Here is a 21,730-nt window from a genome sequence, read left to right on the forward strand (position 1 = left end):
GAAAGTACAGTCCTTTCGAGGTATAGATGGGTTCAAGGCACTCTGAGAACAGAGATAGGGAGGGATGTTGCCAGCCAGACAGTTAGCCTCAGAGACAATGAAGCTGGGCAGAAGCTTCAAGAAGAGCAGAAGGGGCCCAGCCAATACGTGTGGAGCTGAGAGGAACATGGATGACAAACAGGATGGCAGGCTTTCCCGGGGCTCCAGTTTGGGGCTGTAGAGCAGCCCCTTCTCTGGGGGAGCTGCCCTTCTCTCCAACCAACCTCGTGGTTGGACTAGCAGCTGCCAGGCACATCAGCTTGTTCCCCCGGCCCAGAGGACTTCCCAGAGATTTTGCAAATTTCTTCAGGCTCACCGAGGAAGCAGATTTGAGAGAACAGAGCTGACTGGAGAGAGAAGTCAAGGACAAGTTGGAGGAAGGGTGTCTGGAAAGGGTTTGAATCCCTGACTCGGGTTATTTCTGGAGTTTGATAGACCCTTGCCCTGGCTGAGGTTTGAGCCGGGTTTCTGTCTCCTGCAAATACAAGAGTCTGGATCGACACCAAGACCTTAAGAAAATAGCCCATAACATGCACAGAGTTAGGGGCCAAGTAGCTCCTTGATATTTCGTTTCTCAGATGGGCCTTTTCCCAGCATCGAGTTCAACCTCTTTATTTAAAGATGGGGACACAGGCTCGCGCACTTTTCCCAAAGTCAGCCATCCAGCTCAACGCAGAGGCTGAATTCTCTCCCAGAGCAGTGTCACATCCACACAGACTGCTGCCTTGTTGCCACAGGCTGGGCAATTAGCCTCAAGGTAAGAAGTGATCACAGGGTTCATATTTGGTGAAAATATCAAAACGGACAAAGAGTTCATGACACGACTGTAAACTGATGCCATTATTGTTAAATTCTACACGTATAAGTTAAATAGAATATATAAATAATTCTAATATAATTAACTCTAATTATAGGATATAATTAATGCTATAAATATAAATTTTGTTTAATTATATAAATAGCCCCTGGCATGCACCTGCCCTTGCGGTAGATGGGTATTTTGAGACAAGGCGCACTCCGTGACCTCAAGCAGTTCACCAAGTAGAATGAGGAATTGTACAGCTAACCAGAGCTCACAGACCCACAAATTAGCCATCTGGGAGAATATGTACTTGTTACTTTTGCAAGTGCTGGTAAATCTCCTTTGAACTAGTTATGAGCCAAATAAAAATGTCACCTCATCATTTCACAGCTGCATTGAAATTCATTTTCAATCAAAAATGTTATCATTCTGCTGGACCAACTGGATACAGCACTTGGTTTGTAGAAAATGCGAAATAGCCTCCAAAGACAACCATTTCCTCTTTCTAAGTATATTCAAAAGAATATGCTATAGGTTCTGAGGTCTAGTGTAGACCAGGAGGTTCAAAGATATTTTGCCTGAGGCTAGGCAGTATCACTGCCCTGAAGGGAACTATACTATTCAGGACGGGCAGATTCTTATGTATTGTTAAAATAATGACTTCTAGAATTTATATTAAATTTCCAGACAGGCATATACCTGCCTGGAGGCAGATGCCAATAACACCTAAGTCACCTTGAGTCTCTTCCAACTCTGTGATTCTGCAGCTGCTTATACTGGATTTCTCCAGGTCTGTGATGGGCTGAAGAGCTATTTCTGTCCTCGTTCTTTCCCTTATATAGGTCAAATCCCATTCCAATGAGTACCATAACAATAACCACCTCATGGCCGGGTTATTTTAGACAACCTGATAAAATGAGAATCAAGCGTGACCTCCAAGCCAGAGTTGGCTGTGACAGAATTTGACCTGGATATTTAAGCAAGGAGGCAGCCAGTGTCTTCAGTTTTAATATTCATGGCACTGAGCTACTGCAGGACAGTCAGAGGTACAGAAAAATCATCTGTGAGTTCAAACCACAGAACTCGGATCCCTGAAAACAATGACCCCAGTTGCCCAATAGGCACTGCAAAATCAGAAAGTCTGGGGACTCAATAGCACGAGTCTCCATGTGAGAAGAGTCTCCATTTTCTGTTAACTCCAGCCAAAGAATACCAGGGCGACTTGTGCATCCCGTTTCAGGTCTATAAATAAGCACTCTTGTCACACTGGGTACTCCTAAACCTGAGCATTCTCTCTCTATTCTTTAATAGTAGGGTAGGATCCATGCTTCGTTTTCACTATGTTCTTTCTCTGAATGCAGTGCAACTCCCCCCGGCCCCGTAATGTTCCTTTGGCTGCTGCTGCTGCTGTTGCTTAGGTGTCATGCCCGACTCTCTTGGCGCACCATGGACTGTAGCCCGCCAGGCTCCTCTGTCCATGGGATTTCCCAGGCAAGATTACTAGTGTGGGTTGCCTTTTGCTTCTCCAGGGGATCTTCCCGACCTACAGATCAAACCCGTGTCTCCTGCATCTTCTGAACTGGCAGGTGAATTTTCTACCACTGAGCCACCAGGGAAGCCCGTAATGTTCCTCTATAAGTAAATTCCCTGAGGACAGCAATGTGTTTGGCTTCCAGCTCTACTTAACATCTGAGTTGTCTTGCTGGAAAGTAAGCACTGCAAAAGCATGAAATCTCATGCTCATAACAATGCTTGGCATATGTGTGTGTCACTCAGTTGTATCCGATACTTTGTGACTCCATGGACTGCAGCCTGCCAGGCTTCCTCTGCCCATGGGATTCTCCAGGCAAGAATACTGGCATACAGTAAGTCCTCAATAATTCATTTGCTGAATGAATGCATGAATGAATGATGAACAGGGCAGGACCCAATCCCAATGCTGCTCCTCCTTTCCCAGAGCAGTTATGGGTCTTTCCTCTGACCTTTTGGTACTGTTTGTATCTCTCTATGATAACACACATGTTACACCTGTTTTCCTAGCTAAACTGGAAAATATTTTATGGCAGGAACTATGTTTTATAACTTCATGTCTTTGTGTCTAAAACAGTAAGAGTTCACTCAATATTTATTGCTTCAATGAGCGAAAAGAATGAATAAAAATGTTTCTCTTGTAACAATGAACACCAAAGATTTATGATTTAACATCATACCTCACATTCTGCCTGGACTCCAGAGCTTTCCAGAGTGAAGAAGCCGTGAGTCACTGGGCTTGGAGGGGAGGGGTATTTGTTTGTGGAGGACTTGTTTCCCGACCTCGATGAATCACATGTATAATCACCCCAACTGCATCCTGTCTGGGGAAGTAACCAAAACCCCTATTTCTGGCCCCAATGGCTTTTTGGTTTTATGAGTAAATGCCACTGGCATGCCATTAAATAAATGTCTTTGGAAAGCCCTCAGCCAGTGCTGTAACCTATGACAGCCAGGTTGTAGAGGAGCATTCCTGCAAATATAGCACAAAACAAAGGAGTTATGTTATTCACCTTGCCTGGATCACTGCTCTAGCTGCTAACTGATGACCTTCCATGCAAGTTCTTTTCAAACATCTGTTACTCTTTTTCAATAAATCACAGGTATGACCATGTAATTCTCCTGCAGAAAAATATGTGATGGCTCTCATCATCTGTAGAATAGAGACCAAATTTTTCAATCTGTAACTCCCTTTAGATTCTGACTCTGACCTATTCTACCTGGCATACCTTCCTGGACACCCACATAATCATATGCTCCAAACAGGACGAAAGACTTTCTGATTATGCACAAATGCTATACTTTGTTCTATGACTTAGCTCCCTTTGTTTCTTCCTAGCATGCCCAACACCTACCTTTTCCAAATGTCTAAAACGAACATACTCTTTAAGTCTCACCAAACGCCACTTCCTCCACAATATCATCAGTGATTACTCAATAAGGAAGACAATGTCTTCTTGAGCATGGGCAGATTTTATCTCTGCTCCCTTTGCCTTAATTACAGTAAGTCCCCTACATACAAATGAGTTCCATTCCAAGAGCATGTTCATAAGTCCAATTTGTTCATAGGTCCAACAAAGTTAGCCTAGGTACCCAACTAACACAACTGGCTATATAGTACCGTACTGCAATACACAAATAATGTATAAAAAACAAATGAACACATGAAAAATAAACATTTTTAATCTTGTAGTACAGTATCTTGGAAAGTACAGTACAATAGTTGGCTCCTCTTAGTAGTACCAGCTACATCAGTGTTTCTTTTCTATTTGCTTTTGGACATGCTGGGCTTGAAATAAAGATGCTGTACTGCTATACTCTATACACTGCTGCATGGTAAAATACACAAGAGCACAACTGCTTATAGAGGATGCACGTATGTGACAGTGTAAATCAGAAATGTGAACTCTTACATGATTAGACATGAGAATGCACATTTGCACCTTTGAAAGTTCACGAACTTAAAGGTTCCTATGTAGGAGGCTTACTGTATAGACACATACGTGTGGGTTCATTTCTCTAACAAATCATTTCCTGAAGAATATCTGAATCTTAGTCCATGTGATACTCTTTTAACTCCTAGTGGTGCCTGCCAGAGAGGACACTCCAAATAAACACTGTTGAGCAGAAAAGCTGAATTAGATCAATTGTTTAAATCCTTATCTTTTCAATATCAGAAAAACAAACAACCCAATCAAAAAATTGGCAGAAGACCTAATAGACATTTCTCCAAAGAATACAGATGGTCAACAAACACATGAAAAATGTTCAGCATCCTTCATTATTCAGCTCAGTTCAGTCGCTCAGTCGTGTCCGACTCTTTGCAACCCCATGAATCGCAGCACGCCAGGCCTCCCTGTCCATCACCAACTCCCGGAGTTCACCCAAACTCACGTCCATTGAGTCGGTGATGCCATCTGGCCATCTCATCCTTTGTCATCCCTTTCTCCTCCTGCCCCCAATCCCTCCCAGCATCAGAGTCTTTTCCAATGAGTCAACTCTTCACAGTATTGAAGTTTCAGCTTTAGCATCAGTGAACACCCAGGACTGATCTCCTTTAGAATGGACTGGTTGGATCTCCTTGCAGTCCAAGGGACTCTCAAGAGTCTTCTCCAACACCACAGTTCAAAAGCATCGATTCTTCGGTGCTCAGCTTTCTTTATAGTCCAACTCTCACATCCATACATGACCACTAGAAAAACCATAGCCTTGACTAGACAGACCTTTGTTGGCAAAGTAATGTCTCTGCTTTTTAATATGCTATCTAGGTTGGTCATAACTTTCCTCCTAAGGAGTAAGCGTCTTTTAATTTCATGGCTGCAATCACCATCTGCAGTGATTTTGGAGCCCCCAAAAATAAAATCTGACACTGTTTCCCCATCTAATTTCATTATTAGAGAAATACAAATCAAAAATACAATGAGGTATCACCTCACACCAGTCAGAATGGCCATCACAAAAAAATCTACAACCAATAAATGCTGGAGAGGATGTGCAAAAAAGGGAACCATCTTTTACAGTTGATGGGAATGTAAATTGATGCACCCACTATGGAGAACCGTATGGAGATTTCTTTTAAAAAACTAGAAATAAAACTACCATATGATTCAGCAATCCCACTACTGGGCATATACCCTGAGAAAATCATAATTGGAAAAGGCACATATACCCCAATGTTCATCACAGCACTATTTACAATAGCTAGGACATGGAAGCCACCTAGATGTCCGTTGACAGTTGAATGGATAAAGAAGCTGCAGTACATATATACAATGGAATATTACTCGGCCATAAAAAGGGATGAATTTGAGTCAATCTTACTGCGGTGAATGAACCTACAGCCTTGTTACACAAAGTGCAGTAAGTCAGAAAGAGAAAAACAAATATCATATAATAAAATATATATGGAATCTAGACATATGGTACTGATGAAGCTATTAGCAGGGTTCTGGAACATAGAGAACAGACTTCTGGACACATCAGGGGAAGGAGAAGGTGGGACAAATTGAGAGAGTAGCACTGAAATATACATTACCATAAGTAAAATAGATAGCTTGTGAGACGTATTACACAGGGAGCTCAACCTGGTGCTCTGTAATAATCTAGAGGGGTGGGATGGGGTAAGGGGCAGGAGAGAGGCTCAAGAGGGAGGGGACATATGTATACTTATGGCTGATCCATCTTGTTGTATGGCAGAAACCAACACAACACTATAAAGCAATTATCCTCCAATTAAAAAAAAAATCCAAGACCCCTCCCCCCAAAAAAATCCTTATCTTTGACTCAGAATCTTCAGGAAAGGTTTGACTTGGAATTTTTTTACTTTCATCTCTCTTGCTTTATCCTTATCTCCTTTCCAAGAAAATATAAGATTAAGAAAATCTTTGGTCTCTGCAAAGAACTTATTTTAGATCCACAGATCTCAAAGGCAAGATCCCAGCCTTCCTGCCTCCCATTCCCAGCACCTGTGGTCCACCTTGCTAGTAGACAGAACAAGCTCGTGGGAGAAAATATAATTTTGACCATAAACCAAGGAAAAGAAAAAAATAATTGAGAGGTATCTGCCATTTCAAAAAGCAAACTTTACAAAAGATAGCATATTCCACCAAGACTGCTGTTCCTGGCTGTTTCAGAATATCAGAACCCCAAGTGCCAATTTCAGGGCAGACACATTCCTTCAGTGTGGATAAGCGAGAGTTGACACAATAAAGCTTAGCTTTGTTTGACTGCAAAGCACTTTCCTCTCCGTTTTGTTTTTTGGTACCATTCTGGACAGAGGAGCCTGGCGGGCTATGATCCATGGGGTTGCAAAGCGTTGGACACAACTAAGCGACTGATACTTTCACATTTTCCCCATTCTGATTATGAGAAGAGGGACAGAATTGGAACAAGGTTAAAGTCACCCAGGTCAAGGTCAGATAAAGAGGGAACAGAATGTGAAGAATTTTGCTTCCTCAACTATCTTAGCAGCAAGCACTTCTGGGCAGATGAAAGAGATGCACAGCCATCACTTCAGCCTGAGAGCCACCTCCATGGACCGCTTCCCTCCAGGCTGCCGTGAGGGCAGAGGCCAAGTCCTACCCACACCACATAATGGCTGGATGACCGCAGAAAAGTCTGCAATGTCTCATCCGTTAAGTTGCAAAATAATGCTGTCAGACTTTATAAACTGTAAAACGCTGCTTCAATATTACTTGTTGGTGTACATTCAAAGATAACTTTTTTTTTTTCATCATTCTGCACCTGGAGTCAGCAAACTTCTTCTGTAAAGGGCCAAATAAATATTTTAGGCTTTGTGGGCCATATGGCATCTACTGCAACTGTTCAATTCTGAGTTTATAGCAGGAAAGCAACCATGGATAATATGCAAATGAAAGGATGTGCTTTATTCCAATAAAACTTTATCTCAAAAACAGGTGGTGGACTGGATTTGGCTGATGGGCCACATTCGCAAATCCCAGGCCTACATCCTTGAAGGAAATGGAATACCAGAGGTAGACAAAGGGGCTAAAATCTTTCCCAGTGCTAAGAACGATACTGTCAGTTTTTGTGAGCAACTGTCCTGAGACTTACATCTCTTTCAGTACTTTTTGAAATCAGAGTTTTAGTTTTGTGTATTCCCGTTACCATCTTCATCAACATCATTTTGTACCTAACTGAGAAATATTAGGGATTCCCAGGTGGTGCTAGTGGTAAAGAACCTACCTGCCAATGCGGGAGACATAAGAGATGTAAGTTCGGTCCCTGAGTTGGGAAGATCCTTTGGAGGAGGGCATGGCAACCCATTCCAATATTCCTGCTTGAAGAATCCCATGGACAGAAGAGCCTGGTGGGCCACCCTCCTTGGAGTTGCATAGGGTAGGACACAACTGAAGTGACTTAGCACAAGAAATATTACTGAGACCAGGCATAAAGGAACCCTAGCTTTCTACACCTACCACTTTTGACCACACTCTCTTCTGGGAAAGACAGCTCTGATTATTGTTAAAGAAAATATCAATCATACTTGTGGTGAAAGGTTGCTACATTTTTTTTAACAAATTGGTCCTTTGAGCAAGATGAATTTTAATGGATTGGTTTATTAACCTAAAGGTTGAACTAGGCTGAGAGTAACTGAATGATTTGCTCATAATTAGTATTATTTATAATTATTTTACTTGGGAAAAAATATCACCTAAAATGTCAGGATGTTTTTTAATTGCTTCAAATGAGATTCAAAATAATTGACTTTGCAAATGTATTTTAAAAAAAAAAACATTTAAAATTACCTGAAGCTGCTGAGAGTCTGTCTGGAAGAGGCAAGATATTGATATTCATTACTAGGAACAGGGCAGAAATTGATCCATGATTTTTTTAACCACGTGAATTGTGTATTGCGGTCACTTTGGGACTCTAAAGGAGCTGGAATGCTTGATAGGGTTTCTGTTCATTCCTCTTGCCCATTAAATCTGCTAAGTTAAGTATGTTGCATCAATGTCGGTGTATGTCTCTTGCTAAAATATATATTTGTGTATATTTTGTACTTAAAAGGGAGTAAGTACATGCTTGAAAATAGAAGGAATATATATATATATGTTTGGTGGTTTTAGAAAAATACAGTCTATGGACACATTGTGCATGTATACATCTGATTTGTACCGGATACCAGTTTTTTGAAAGTAAGTGTATCACTTAGCATCTCTGTAAATATTTGACTCATCAGCCAGTTGGTGGAGATGAAGAGGAGAGTACATTAACATCCAGGAAAAGATAGCTTTTAAAATTAAGTGTTGAAAGGCAGGTAAATCCCTAGTGAAAAAAACCTGCAGAATAGCAATGGTAATACCTTATAACGAGGTCACACTGTAGAATTACAGACTTTCCGGGGGCTCAGGTATGATCTTAGGAGTGCCTGACATCTATCTTGGGTGTCCCTACACGAAGGGGTACAGGAAGGAAGGGGAGTGAGTAGTGACCCCACCTGACAGATGGGGAAGAGATGGCTCAGTGAAAGCAAAGGATGTGTCCTGGTCTACACTGCCTTCCTCGTACACCACAGCCATCTGGAAAACCCCAGGAAAGAGTGAACGTGTCCACAGGTATCAAAGCCAAGCTCAGCAACCTTCGTAGGTTGCTTGAACCAGCCTGACTCAGAATGCAGAACCCAGCCTCCCATGTGAGGCACTTCTGGGAATAACAGGCAGACTAGAAAGAACGTTGTCAGGGAATATGATGATGGGATTATAAAAACAACCTCTTATTTGCTTCCTCCAAGCGTATTTGGTCTGATCAGGTGCCTAAGGCATGGTATGACATTGACCTGGGCAGCACAGTGTCCCGGACACAGAAAAATCACTTGTTCAGGGAGCCAAGCAGACACCATCAATCATTATCCGCGTGTTTGAAAAATAGAAAAATGCAGCTGAGGCCGCGAAAAGGAACATTTGAAGGTGGCTGGAAGCAAAAGAACACAAAGTTTCCTACTTATCTGTCAAAGATATACATAAACACAGATACACATATGCACTTAGACACACATACACATGCTCACACAGGTTCTTTCAAAGCCCAGTAGGAAAACACCCCACTGAGAGTAGGAAGGGTACATTCACTGATTAATTAGTATTAATGCCATCTTTTATTTAGCTAGCAATTATAATCTATTAAGAGCATTTATTCACATTATCGTACTTACTCAATCCTCAGAAAAATCCTATAAGGCTCATCAGTAATATATTATTATCTCCCTTTATAGACAAGGAAAATGAAGACCCTGAGGTTTCCTTGCTTAAGTGAATCTCACTAAGTGGCAGAATGAGAACTTGCCTCCTAGTCATTCTCGAGATTAACTGTGGGCATTGGAAGCATGGAGAGAAAGCCCGAGACAGTGGTTCCAGGTGGAGAGAACCTGAACACACCATCAGGCGAGGAATCCTCCTGGTTCAGGTAGAAAAGCTGGAGTAGGTGTGGCTCAATGACACAACCCAAATGGTTAGAGAGATTCCCAGGCACACCTACTCACTTTGAAATTTCTTGTGCAACTGAGCCTTTGCTCTCAAACTCCCAGCCTCTGATGTCCTATAAAGTTTCTAGGGCAGCCGAGCTGGAACCAACTTCAAATAAAGTCTCTGAGTCAGCCCCCAAACCCTCCCTCTCTGGCTCCAAGGTCACCCTTTTGCATCACTTTTTCTTCTGCACTCTTTTGGGGCTCCTCCCTCACTCTCCCTCAACCTCCCAGGTCCTGTCTGCACTGCTCGTCCTCCATCCCTCCAGTCCGTCCACTTTTTCCACCTTCAGGGGCTCTGGGCCCCGGGCACCCCTCTGTCAACCCCTCCCAGGTACCTACCTGGGCTTTGCAGCCCCAGGCGCATCCCGGCTGCCCCTCAGCTTCCACGGTTCTCTGTCTGAAGCTGCCTGACGCCGCCAGCCTCCATCCAGGGCCTGGGAGCCATGAAAGTCCTCAAGTTCTTTGTTACTTTTCCTCTTTAGCTGATGATGCTAGGTAAAGAACAACAAACCAGGAAAGATGGCAGATCAGCTGTGGTTCTCACCCGCAGCCTCCAAAAGTGTCAGCTCAGGCCCCCACATTACAACAAAGGAATCTAACAGTTGGGTTCGGGGAAAATCAGCTAGAGGACAGGAGGAGAAAACTTCAGCGCTTCCCAAATTCCGCTGCCCTCCAGGGGCTCCCCCTTGTGGAAGATGCGGGGCATGGCAAGGCGGTACCCAGCCGGGCCAGGGCCTCCCAGAGGAGCAGGGAGAGGTGTGCACACACCCCAGGGGCGTGCCCCTGCCTGGGGCTGTGGAGACCCGTTCCAGCTACAAGTAACAGCCCCAGTGTGAGCTGCAGGGTCAGGGTCCTCCATAATTGACCAGAGAAACAGTCTGGGGAGACAGAGTTCCCAGTGCCTGGGGGTCTCCAGTCCAGGTGAGTATGGCATGAGTCATGAGCTTGCACAGTTTATGCTCTGTGTGGACATGGTGATTGGCCACCACTTGCCTCCGTTTCATGCCCAATTCCCTCACCAGCCCTAACGGATCATGAAGTCGGATATTCACACGGGGCTCTTCCGGGGAGAGGGGTGTGATGTCTGCCATCTGAGGAGAGGAGGATGGTCCAGGCTCCTGGACTTGCACCAGTGTTGACTCCTGGCAACACTGGAGTCCTGGCAACTCCCTGCTCCCCACCTTGATGGAAACAGACTGTTATGTTCAGTGTCTTTCTCTGGAGAGATTCCATCTCATTCGTTCCCACTTACCCTGGCAGGCAAGTAGTGGTGAATGTGAAAGCATTAGCCGCTCAGTCTTGTCTGACTCTTTTGCGACCCCAGGGACTGGAGCCCGCCAGGCTCCTCTGTCCATGGGATTCTACAGGCAAGAATACTGGAGTGGGTTGCCATGCCCTTCTCCAGGGAATTCCTTCTTCTTCCTGACCCAGGGATGGAACCCAAGTCTCCAGCATTGCAAGCAGACTCAACCATCCGAGCCACCAGGGAAGCCCCACCCTGGCAGGCAAGGAGGAAATCAAATATACCACTCTATCTGCAAACAGAATCGGAGGATCGTGCACCCAAGAAAGGGATCCAGTGCCCTAGAGAAGCCACTGGTGGAGTTAAGGGCCCGAGTCTCCCAACTTCCTTGCCCTTCCCCCATTTAGACTGTGCTCAATCTCTGGAGAGACGGGGATGGGGGGGACTCCCAGACCTTCCTTGGTGCAGGGCAATAAGCTGCACCCTGAAGGAGTATTGATACTGATCGACTGGGCAATCATGAGGACAGTGTGCTGGGTGAGACACAGACAGGAGACGCAGAGCAAGCCTGCTGGAGAGACTGCATCATTATATGACTATATCAAAAGCAGAGGAAACAGCCAGCGGGCCTGCTGGGATGCTCCTTATTTGCTAGAACAGAGTAAGGAAACTACAGAATGGCAACAGTGCCCCGGCCAGAGTTCACATGCCACCACCTGTGTGGTGACACACTGTCTCATTTTACCTTCATACCATTTCTGAAATGGAGTTGGGTTAGCCCCATTTTACAGATGAAGAAACTGAGTTCAGAGTGGTTAAGTGCCCATAAAATAAGTGACCATGATAGGGATCAAACCTAAATCTGTTTCAGCCTGGAGCTCTTTCCACCGTATCATATTGCCTCCATGACTCTCCTGGCTGTCCTGGCCAGGGGACTGGGGCCACTGCATACCATGTTCAGCAAGCCAAAACTCTAGCCAGTCCCCACTGATCTCTATTTAAACTCCATTACCTCCCTGATGTTGGTAGCAGCTCTGTGCTGAATCACGTGGAAAGACTGAACTGGGAGTAAAAATAATAGACTTGGGGATTCAGGAGGGAGGGGACACACGTATGCCTATGGCTGATTCATGTTGACCTATGGTAGTTGTTGTTCAGTAGCCAAGTCATATCCGACTCTTTGCAACCCCATGGACTGCAGCACGCCAGGCCTTCCTGTCCATCACCAGCTCCTGGAGTTTGCTGAAACTCTTGTCCATTAAAGTCAATGATGCCATCCAACCATCTCATTCTCTGTTGCTCTCTTCTCCTGCACTCTATCTTTCCCAGCGTCAGGGTCTTTTCCAATGAGTCAGCTCTTCGCATCGGGTGGCCAAAGTATTGGAGCTTCGAGCTTTAGCATCAGTACTTCAATATTCAGGGTTGATTTCCTTTAGGATTGACTGATTTGATCTCCTTGCAGTCCAAGGGACTCTCAAGAGTCTTCTCCAGCACCACAATTGGAAAGCATCAATTCTTCAGCGCTCAGCCTTCTTTATGGTCCAACTCTCACATCCATACATGACTATTGGAAAAAGATAGCTTTGACTATAGGGACCTTTGTCAGCAAAGTGATGTTTCTGCTTTTTAAGAGACCATCACAATATTGTAAAGCAATTATCATCCAATAAAAATAATAAAATAAAAATAAATGGCTTCTTCACTGGCTCCTTCTCCATAAACCACCTTGACACTATAGGACTGAAGACAAAACAAACACACAAACACCCTGGGCAAAAGAGAATGAAATGATGCAATGAAGGAGAAATGTCAACTCATAATACAGACTGATTAACTATTTCTCAGACCTATACTGGGCTCTGGACTGAATACAAAAAAGGCAACCAACCCTGAAGATGCTTGTTGTTGTTCAGTTGCACAGTTGTGTCTGACTCTTTGTGACCCCATGGACTGTAGCACACCAGGCCTCCCTGGCATGAAGATGCTTACACATTGTTATAAACTGAAGTCAAGTAAAAAAACATCACTAAGGATTTGGAGAATTCATGGAAAGCTGCAAAAACAAAAGATTCCTTTTCATGTAACTGGATCTCAACCTGAGGACCTTCAGTGACAGGTCTGCTATGAAGGATGGAATAAGATTCCAGGAATACTTCCAAAGGAGGAAATAACAGACGGCCTGAAGCATGTGAAAGACACAGGGTCAGGGGCAGAAGAACAGGAAAACGACGGGGGTGGGAGGGAGACTCTTGTTCCCCTTTGGGCTAGTCGGAGCATCCCCTTCTGCTCTGGACCCCACAGCAGGAAAAATCAAGCACGCTGATAACAGAACAGCCATAGTATAGAAGAGACCAGCAGTAATCTCAGGAGGACTCTGGAAAAGTGGGAATGTTTTCACAGGTGAAGATACAACTCCATATAGGAAATAACCGCCGTCTTCGACTATCCAAATGGCTCTCAGGTAGAAAGTGATGGGATTTGCTCTAGGTTTGAGGGAATACGGTGGAACCAATAGGGAGAAACTCCAAAGAGAATGCTTTTTGATTCACAAAAGAAAAACATTCTGCTAGTTCAATCCAAAAGTAAAAGGATCTGCTCTGTCTGGAGAAGATCAGGAGGGTTCTGTTGTTGGAAGTTCCTTGGTCAAAGGATGGGCGCAGACACGAAGACCTCCTGGACAGAAATAACCCCAGGCATCCCTCTAGCTCTGAGAGTGCTGGGGTCTCTGAACAACCTGAGTGCCAAGAGGAGAAAGGACAAAACAAATGCACAAAATTCTCCCACAGAGCATGTAACTCCTATCAAGGGATCTCATACCCAAATACATTCAACGATCACCTAAATCGAAAATGTGCTTATGTCTTATCCTCTCTTTCCCTTGAACAGAATCATTTCTTTCACTCTCTCAGGTGATTCCAATATTTAAGTACTTCCCAGGTGAGCCAAATACCATTCAGTCCAGTGCAAAACACAAAGGAGAAGGCCACATTCCCATACGCTCATCAGGTTATGGAGACGCTCAGGTTTTAAAAGAGATGTTTAGAAGCCAGCTTGTCAAAGACCCACCCACCACCGCCCCCCCCCCACTCTACATGTCTGAATTTCTTCCTTATCTTCTCTGTTTGAGTGTTGCCTGATCTCTATTTGAAGGCTGCCTCCAAAGTTAATTTCATTGTTGGCCATTCTAATGGGGAAATGAGCAGAAATATACACATGTGAAATGCATCAGTAAGACATGGAAACCAAGGGAAAAAATGTTATGCATTATGTCAGAATGTAAAGACAGAACCTAAAATTAATAAGGATTATAAAAAGCCAGATTATAGTAAATTTTAACAATATCACCTCCAATGCAAATAAATGTATTTACAAAACAGAAATATACCCACAGACAGAAAACAAACTTATGGTTACTAAAGGGGCAATTGTGGGGGAGGGGGATAAATTAGGAGGATGCAATGAATACATTACTATATATAAAATAGACAACCAAAACGGACCTACTGTATAGCACAGGGAACTATCTCAATATTTCATAATAACCTATAATGTAAAAGAATCTGAAAAAGGACAGATATGTAGAACTGAAACACTAGCTATAACCTGAAACTAACATAACATTGTAAATCAACTGTACTTCCATTCAAAAAATGAAAAAAATAAAATAAAAATACCACCTCCAGTGTGGGTGTATTATGACACACAGTGCTGATAAAAAGCATAGGTGAAATTGTTGCCTGTCATGATATCTTTTGAGTGTATGTGTAAGACTTCCTGCGCCAGGTGGGAAGAGGGAAGAAGAGGGGTGGGAGAAATTAAAAAGGTGAAGCTTGATAACAAAGAAGACGGCAAGGGATGGGACTTTGAGGGATGCTGGTATGTGGTATGTATGTGGCTTGCTTGTATGATGAGGGCTGGGGCAAAGTTGTAAAATGAGGGCAAAGCTGGTGGGGGTGTCAGACGAGAGAAATGATGCATTAAAGAACTGACCTCTGATTGAGAGACAGAGGGCTTAAGTGGAGGAGGGGAAAAGACACAGAGTTTAAGGCTGGAGGAAAAGGGAGAGACAAGAGACCAATAAGAGAATTCAGAGGTAGGGAGAAGTGAGGAGAGACCCTCAAGGGAGGTCCAAGATGCTGGGGATATTTCCAAAACCATCGTGGGTCTCAAGAGATGGTGAGAGGTGGCTATAAGGGTAAATGTTGAGGGGTGTAGTTGAAACAAAGTCCTGAAAGATCTCCTGAGTGCAAAGAAGCAGAGAGGAAGCCAGACTCATCATAAGACTTAGTTTCTTCCTGGCTGCAAAAGATCGTTAATCCATCAGAAAGATCTGAATCCGTCAGGTGTTGACTGAACACCTCCTATATGCTCACACATGTGACAGAAATAGAAATACAAGTGTTAGCAAAAAAAAAAAAAAAATCATGCTAAAGAATGTCCCGTAGTAATCTTAATTACTGTCAACTAACAACCACTGATTTAGTGACAGCTACAGCTGGGGACCATGGTCAGCACAAGGTATATAGCTGGGTCACCAGGCCTATGGACTTGGAAATCACAAAGATGGAGCAGGGGCAGGTGGCAGGCAAATGTAAAACGTCTATCAAGAGGTATAGGGGGATTTGAGAAAGCTAATCTTTGGCGACCCCAAAGACTATAGTTTGCCAGGTTCCTCCGTCCATGGAATTCTCTAGGCAAGAATACTGAAGTGGATTGCCATTCCTTTCTCCAGGGAATCTTCCTGACCCAGAGATCGAACCTGGGTCTTCTGCATTACAGGCAGATTCTCTACTGTCTGAGCCACAAGATGATATACAAAATACAGTCTGTGCTCTCTTTACATTTTTAACAAAAAAAGAGCTGCGAGGAGCCACCAGAAGCAGGAGGAGTCAGGTCATGGCAGGGTTCTTCCTGGCCTCAGAAGAGCCGTCTCAGACCCTGACAACTTCTCAGGGTCCAGGGCAAGGTGGCAGATGCCCAGCCCAGCAGAGGACCACTGGGGCACCAGGGAGGAGCTGGACTAGGTAAGAAATGGGGCTCTGCTCCTCAGGGAGATCAGGAGGTTCGGGGTGGAAGGACGAAGCCATCCGCCCGAGCTGCTTCCACTCTGGCCCCCACTCACCTCATCAGCTCATGTGGCCTCCGCCCATGGCTCAGTGAGAAAACCATCTCTAAGGAGGCTCTCCGATTTCCTGAATGTTCTGTCTGCCTTGCTTTTCCTGCTTGGGTTCACAGATGAGCCCATCACCCTCAACGCCTGTTTCGGGGAAGCGTTTGCATTTTCCTTGGCAAAGGTGCAGCTTGCTGAATTCTTTTAGGCCAGGCCAGTCACAACAAGCCCCTAAATTGCTGAGCCAGGCAGTTTCTTTGGGGATCTGCTTACATTCCCTCCCTGAAAAGGGCAGGGGCCCACCCCGCGCAGTCTCTGTGCGCAGAACGCACACGCTCCGCGTTTAAGGTGGTAGAGGCACAGGAAGCCTCGACCAACGACGGGACGAGGCGCAACTGATTTTCATTTTGGTTTTACCTTGCTTGATTGGGTTTCATTCCACTTAAGAGGATGAACCAGATGGCTCAGAGTCAGCTCCCTTGAAGACTGTCTTGAGAAAGGACTAGGGAAGCTTTTAGTGCAAGCCCCGTGGGATCCAAGTTGGCAGAAGAATTTGTGTCTCAATACCCTCTCTCATTCCCGAGCTTCCACTCAGTTTAGGGTTCAATATTGCAGTTCTATTCTTGTCAGTTGTGGCTTTGGGAAGAAGATGAAGTCAGTCTATATATTGCTTGATTTTTATTATTTTTTTTAATAATCATAGAGGGATGTTTGGGTAGAAATAATCCAATTCCATAAGGGATTACCCCAAAGTTTTGGTTTTTTTTTTCTGACTTGGAAATTGTTACATTTGATGACTTTTCAATCAGCTTACTTTCCCATTTATTTTCTATCATGTGAACATTAGAATGTGGAATGTTCCCCAGGTGTCTCTGAATGAGGGGAAGTCCTTGAGGAGTATCTTCACAGGAGCCTGTCAAGCAGTTGCACAGCCAGTTTGGAATTAAAAATTATCTGTGAATAATTCACAAAGCATTTAATCCATGTGCAGATCATTGAGAACTGACTGTCTCTGAGAGGTGCCTGCAAGATTAGCCAAATAGCCCTGCAACAACAAGAAGAAGATGATCATAGAATTGCATCCTCAATTCTTGGCATCAGTGTATGGATAACAAAGGTAACAGAGTTGCAGGTTCATGGTCAGAGTCTGAGGGTATTCTTCAGATGGGAAAAGATAGTCTCTTGAAAAGTAAGATTTGGACACATTCTCACAGGACAAGATGACCCATATGTATCCAGAAATAACTAGAGCAGTCATTCAGTACTGAGCTCTCCTATTCAGATGGAGTAGGGTTCCAGGATCCAACTTGTCATTTTCAACCTAAAGAAATCAGGGCAAGTCTCATTTGTAGATGGATAAATACCTTCTAGGAAACTAAGGTGGAGAAGGCAATGGCACCCCACTCCAGTACTCTTGCCTGGAAAATCCCATGGATGGAGGTGCCTGGTGGGCTGCAGTCCATGGGGTCGCTAAGGGTCGGACACGACTGAGCGACTTCACTTTCACTTCACTTTCATGCATTGGAGAAGGAAATGGCAACCCACTCCAGTGTTCTTGCTTGGAGAATCCCAGGGATGGGGGAGCCTGGTGGGCTGCCATCTATGGGGTCACACAGAGTTGGACACGACTGAAGTGACTTAGCAGCAGCAGCAGGAAACTAAGGTGGCTTCAACAAGTTTCTCAAAAAACCTGGCATTATGAGCAGGAGGCTTGATACTGAAAACCCTCATAGGAATGGTCTCATCCAAAGCACACCACACTGTCTGACCCAGAAGCTTTCTAGTAGTTTCCAGCCGCTGGGAACATGACAGGCAGAAGTAACCCCATCTCCATGCTTTGGAGGGAAATTTACAAACTGAAGGTTAACTGACCTAACAACAAGGATGCTTAGTTTTCCTATATTAACTAAGGAAGAGTAGACACTGACATTTCTAGCCAAGGGTGGTGGGAGGAGATACCTTAGGCTAAAATCAGCCTCCATGTGGGAAATCAAATGAGGTTGTGATAAGAGTCAAATTTCTTGCTCTTAATTAATACAGCTGGATCCTTCAGAAATGCTCATCTTCAGGGGATTTCATAGGTCCTTGGCCAGAGACCAACCTGGATCCTAAGAGGAAACTCCCTGGGCTTTTTGTTTCAAAGAAAGCTTTAGTCATCTAGGCTGGCTTACTGAAAGAATATTCTTGTTCTGGAGTCAGGGTAAAGAATGTGATGGCAGGGTTATCTGAGAGGCCGGCAGGGAGATGCCATTGAGACAAGCCCAGCGGTCCCACACTGAACTCTTTCATCTTGAAGGCAAATAGGATGCCATCTTCACTACCCTTCCCCATGCCCGCTGTCTTCAGACTGCATGACAGCAATGAACACAGAACCCAACTGCCACTCATTTCCCATTTCAGCATTAACGCCAAGGAAATCTGGTACCAGAGCCTTGGAATTATGAGCTGGAAAATGATAACAAGAAGAGTGAATGTGTGAAGTCATTCACAACACTGAATGTCACCCAGTGCTATTGGTCATGCAGGATGCTGCTACGGCACTTTCTGCTAAAAAGAAAAAAAAAAGTTTTCCTCTCAGTTCTTTGGAGAATTCTCCCTGCCTCTGCATGCAGAGAGCCCCAGTAACTCACAGTAACCTGAGCGTCAGAGAGCATCACCTTTAAGAGTGGGGCCACAGCAGTGGCAATGGAGTCATATGATCCCACTCACCCTATGTCAAGGCCATGGTTTACCCATAATGATAGGTTATAGGGGTAAGTTTACAGAGCGAATGGGCCACTGCTCCTCTCTCCTTGTTTCTTAGCAAGAAAAGTGCAGAAAGTTCAGTTACTCCCACTGGCCACTGGACAAATGCCCAACTGCTCCCCAGGGAAATGGCAAAGCGACTATGTCACAGTGACTTCCTCCCTCCCAAGCCCCTCCTTCCTGGATGCTTAGTTGCCAAGCTCTGTCCATTCTTTCTCCCTCTATTTCTTGAATCAGTCCTTTTCTTTGATTCTTGCTGCCGTCATCCTTGGTTGACGGTCTCATTTTTTCTCTGCTGGACTTTTCCTCTATCTTCCCATTTAGTTTCCCAATAACAGCTTCTAGCAGCTGTAATCCATTTCACACATGACTTTCAGTTGAGTCTTCCTGATACATGCCTCTCTGTTCACTCTTGGTGATGCTTTACTGCCTGCTGCTCACAGTCCAAACATGGTGATTCTGCACAGCTTACCAACCAAAATCAATGGATAAAGGGACAGCTTTATTCATAAAGAGGAAACTGTCCAGAGACTCACGTGTCACCCTACGAATAAAGGACTGAGACCCAGAAAGTTGCTCAAGCTTCAGCAGCCCAGGAACTAGTGGTAAACTTCATCTGTCCTGTTTCAACGGGTTTCTCTCCTCTACATCCGCCTTGTCACAATCAGAAAGTCCTTTCCTGTGTCTATCCTGAATTATGCCTCAAGCTCTTGAATTCTGCTCACTTTAACACTACCACATCTTTTAATAGTGAGTTCCACTCTCAGAAATGAGATGAGCACAGTAAAAAAGGAACAAGGGACTACTAAGGAAAACAATGCAGAATGGCCACAGCTTGAGTGGAGAAGATCTGGAACAGAAAGGGAGCTCACGGGCAGCTGTGACTCTTGCTTGTTCGATACCCTGCATTTCAGGGCCACAAATGTCCACAGACTATTCACTTAACTTTGAGGGGGATTTCTTTGCCATGCATATGCTTCAGTTACTGAAAACACAAGTATTTATTATGTCTCACCACAATTAGACCATAATAATACTCCATGACGATGGGAATGGTTTCATGGAGAAATATGTTTGGGTAAAGATCCTTGGGTATCAGAGCAATGCGTAAATATCATAGAAAGCAACTTGGAGAATAATGCATAGAAAAATTACTCAGTTACTTCACACATCTTGACAGCATTGTCATTTCTGGGGCTGAATGCAACAGTGGCTAGGAGTGGATATTAACTCTTCACAGTGGGGGAAAGAGGGGAACACACCATATCACACGCAATTGTGAAGATTCCAATTCTATATAGCTTCTTGTCATGTGTGAAAGATGGACATGAAGGAATCTCCCTCTCCATAAGGCCTCTGACACTTTCATTCTCCTTTTCCCAGAAGTAGCATGTATTGCAGTAAGAGCCTAGGGGTGAAGAGTAATCTTTTCTTTAAAAAAAGAAAAAAGAGAGAGAGAGAAAATGAAGAAAAGAAACAAGCAAACACAGACTCTAAAGGACAATCTATTGTGCATGATTATCAGTATACCATGATACACGACTGGGAAGTTCTTCTCAAGATCTAAACTGCATTCCTTCTGCTGTTTTTGTCTGTTTGACCATAGATGGCTCTAGCCTCTCTGCCAGTAGAGAAATACTCACAGCCCTTTCCAGCTGGCCATTTGGCTCAGTTAACAGGATTGTTCTAAAATCTATGGTTATAATGTCTGTGCCTGAAAAGGGCCACTGAGCTTTGCTCCGTAAGATTGCCCTGGACCACATCGCTCAAGCTAGGCAGCCCTGCCAGACGCGTGTGAATACAGATGGCGCCATGACCACTGCTTCTATCTACTAAGAAAAGAGTCAAAGCCAAATTGGTGCCTGAACTTCAGCCCACCCAGGGAGCACTGAAGGTTCAGCCACCTGGGATTACACTCTATCCCCTCATGAGAGCAGGATGCCGGGCCACAGCAGAGGGTCTCCCCAAGGCCAATCCTGGGCTCTAGTTTTCAGTTGTGTTTGCCTCACAAAACCATTTTATTTCCTGAGAGTGAGGGTAGGGCTCTTTAGCAAAATTTCCAATATGGAAAAATCTCCTCAATTTTTTCCTTATACGTCCCTGTGTGCGTCTGTATTAGTCGCTCTGTCATGTCTCTTTTCGACCCCATGGACTGTAGCCTGCTAGGCTTCTCTGTCCATGGGATTCTCCAGGCAAGAATACTGAGTGGATTGCCATGCCCTTCTCCAGAGGATCTTCCTGACCCAGGGATCGAACCCTGGTCTCCTGCAGTGCGGCAGTTCTTTACCGTTTGAGCTATAGGGAAGTCCCTAGTTTCTTCTATCTCAAAAAATAAAATGTTATTGACTTTGTTTTTAAAAAGAGCACAAAGGGGTGACAGTACAAACAAGATGAGACTTGAGAAAGCCCAAGGCTGTCTGCCTTTTGCCAGAACCAGGCTTTGCTTCCTTTTAGCTTTCCCTGAGGCAGCCAGCCCCCTGGAGCCTGGTGATTGCTCAAGGAGCCAAGCAAGAAGCGGCCTTAGGACTTTCATGTCTGGTGAGTGACGTCCTGAAGGCCATTCAATCTGTGTTCAGAATCACCAGGGTAAGTTCCTTAACATTCCTGACCTTGGTTTCCTCACCTGTGAAATGGGTATAATAATGGGGACATATCTCACGGGGTTGAGAAGACTTAACTCAATGGGATGAAACCTGTATTAACACAATGCCTGGCACCTAAGGTGGGACCATGTAACTGCCCCTCTTGGTGTTAATATTAGTAGAGTCACCTCTG

At 44.4% G+C, this 21,730-nt stretch overlaps 1 long non-coding RNA gene across 2 annotated transcripts in view; it reads right to left on the reverse strand.

Moving 5' to 3' along the window:
- The window catches only part of LOC120876382, a 155,566-nt gene that overhangs the window by 42,575 nt on the left and 91,261 nt on the right, over positions 1-21,730 (reverse strand). For both annotated transcript variants that reach the window (XR_005724163.1, XR_005724162.1), the window contains exon 2: positions 10,197-10,348. This is a non-coding gene — a long non-coding RNA (uncharacterized LOC120876382). The remainder of the gene's footprint in view (positions 1-10,196; positions 10,349-21,730) is intronic.

This window comes from Oryx dammah, unplaced genomic scaffold (genome assembly GCF_014754425.2).
Source record: "Oryx dammah isolate SB20612 unplaced genomic scaffold, SCBI_Odam_1.1 HiC_scaffold_17, whole genome shotgun sequence".
NCBI lineage: Eukaryota > Metazoa > Chordata > Mammalia > Artiodactyla > Bovidae > Oryx > Oryx dammah.